This window comes from Sesamum indicum, linkage group LG2 (genome assembly GCF_026168435.1).
Source record: "Sesamum indicum cultivar Baizhima isolate 11 linkage group LG2, ASM2616843v1, whole genome shotgun sequence".
In the NCBI taxonomy this organism is placed as follows: Eukaryota; Viridiplantae; Streptophyta; class Magnoliopsida; order Lamiales; family Pedaliaceae; genus Sesamum; species Sesamum indicum.
The window spans coordinates 1948982-1951713 of record NC_142658.1 but is presented as its reverse complement, the minus strand read 5'-3'; the positions used below and the strand labels follow the sequence as shown (position 1 = coordinate 1951713).

Here is a 2732-nt window from a genome sequence, read left to right as displayed (position 1 = left end):
AGAAGAGAGTCAGAAGAGGATAATTCACACTTCTTCTTCATCTCACTTGCACACACTTCACCAGTTCTGGAGTGAGAGAGATTTGCACACACATTCACCATTCCAGAGAGGGAGAGTAAGAGTGAGAGACCCCTCTGGCGATTCCCGCTTCTTTAGATCCCTTTCTGCGATTCATCTGTTTCGTTTTCTGATTCTTCTGTGGTTTGTTTCTGTTTATATATACAATTATCGTCGTGAAGATGATGGAGGAAAAGCCAAGGGTTTGAAGAAAAAACAGATGTTTTCAGAACGAGATCTCATATTCTCTGTATTCTTTTCCGCATTCATTTCTTCAGTACAGTTTTTCTGTTTTTGAGGGCTTTATTTGTTGTTCCCTCGCACTCATTGGCTGCGTTTTTTTAGCTTTCAGCCATTACCGGTTCTCAAAGGGTTGTCTATTTGTATACCCTCTCTTAATCCCCCCACCAAAAAACAATACAAAAAAACAAATGAAAAATTCATTTTCTGTTAATCTTTTTGTGCATATTTTTGTTAATTTGATTTGTTAAATCACCATCCCTGTTCTTTAATTTTACTAAGAAACAGGCCCTTTTGCTTTCTTCTTTTTTTTTGTTTTCTGAAACTGAATTTTTAATTTGAAGAGAATATTGATTATTTGTCGGAGAATGGGAACTAGTACAGATTTTTGGAGTAGCGGAACACCATTTGTGGATAGCTTCAATGGTGGTGAGTTGATGGAAGCACTTGAACCTTTTATGAAAAGTGCTTCTTCCCCACCTCTTTCTTCTTCTTACACTCATCCCTCTCCCTTCCCTCTTTCTTCTGATGCTTATTCCTCTACTTTCACCACCTCCTCTTCTTCTTCTTCTTTGCTCCATGACCAGTATTTAGACCCTTCTTCTTGCTCATCCAGTTCCTACCCCTACAATTCTTACTATTCCTCTTCCCAGTTTGAGCTCAATAATGTGTACCAGGCCTCTACCCATAATTATTCATTTGGGTTTGGCGAGAATGTGGAGTACCCTGTTGGGCTCAACCAGTTTTCAACTGTCCAGATCCAGGATGTTCAGGTCCAGACGGGCTCGGGCTCATTCCATGTACAATATCCGCTTCAGGCAACGGGAACTACTGCTCAGTTTCTCGGTCCTAGGCCCGTTTCCATGAAGCAAGTGGGAGCGCCTCCGAAGCCCGCCAAGTTGTACAGGGGAGTCCGGCAGCGCCACTGGGGAAAATGGGTGGCGGAGATTCGGCTGCCCAAGAACCGCACCCGTCTCTGGCTGGGCACCTTCGACACGGCGGAGGAGGCGGCGCTGGCCTACGACAAGGCAGCGTACCAGCTGAGGGGAGATTCCGCCCGACTGAACTTCCCCCACCTCCGCCACAATGGGTCTCACATCGGCGGCGAGTTCGGGGAGTACCAGCCGCTCCATGCCAGCGTGGACGCCAAGCTGCAGGCCATCTGCCAGACTCTGGCCGAGGGCAAAAGCATCGACGCCAACCGCTGCAAAAACTCGAGGTCAAAAAAGGCGGTAACGGATAAGAACTGCAAAAAGCTTGAACCCGAGAGTGACGGGTCGGGTGAGCTGTCACCCGATTCGGAGCAGATGTTCCGGGAGTTGGGGGAGGAGCAGCCCGGATGGGAGATGGGGTCGTTGGAGAAATACCCGTCGTATGAGATTGATTGGGCTGCTCTATAATTTACAGAAAGTTGCAGCCCTTTCTTGCAAAATAGACAGATTTTGGATATATGTGATTAAAGTGCAGCTGCAAAGAAGTTTTTGGCATTTGCAGGGCACACAGAGTCTTTCAAATTTATTTATTATTATAATTATTCTTTTGGAAATTGTAATTTTAGATTAATTAGGATTAGTTGTTGGGGTTAATGTGTAAAAGTGGTTTAGCTGGTTTTTCACAGAGCTGAGCCATAATCGAGAAATGCTGTAATTTTATTGCTGGTTTTATGTCTTAATTGTTAATGTAATTTAGTATTTGCTGTCTGCATTTCTGCTGCTTTTATGTTGTAAGTGTTAATGTAATTTGATGTTCACATTTTGTCTCTATTAACCACAAAAAGAAATTATGGAATTGAATAACCATCAATTACTATAATAATATTGCTAATTTGTTTGCTACATTTTCAAATAATAACTTTTGGGATTAATGTTCTTAAAATCACTTTTTGATAAAAGTTATATAATTTGTTATTTTCAATCTACTGTAATTGTTTATTATCTGACTATTTATGCACATCAAAGACTTTTTTTTTTTAATAAACTTTGTCATTAATTTTATTATGCCAAAATGATTTTTCTTTTGTTTTTTGGCCTCTCTAGAAAGTAGTAACTGCCTCAATCAAAACCCAAGTGTACAAAGGTTGCAGCACTGCAATGAAGGTAGCAAAAGGAAACACCCCTAAGGTGAAAACCCGGCTGTCTCCAAGGAATCCTTTGGTTGAGATTGCCCAAGAAATTGTCAGGCACAACACAAATTCGTCCTCGTGACCACACAGCTGAGATGATGGAGGCCCAAGGAATATTTATGTGAAAGCTGAGCAAAGACATAGTCCCCAAGAGCATGCATGTCCGAGTATGCACGACACCGCCGGCAAAGTGGAAGTTGAGCTTCCTCATAAATTCCTGAGTACCGGGAGAATATCCGCCCAGCAGATGCCCGTATCATGGGGGAACTTTTGCAACTTTCCAGACCCTTTGTTGGCTGCTTGAACAAGGACC

General features: G+C 42.6%; 1 pseudogene; it reads left to right on the top strand.

Annotated features, from left to right (window-relative positions):
* Positions 1-6: 6 nt before the first annotated feature.
* LOC148788923 (ethylene-responsive transcription factor RAP2-13 pseudogene) lies at positions 7-2001 on the top strand (annotated as a pseudogene).
* Positions 2002-2732: the final 731 nt, after the last annotated feature.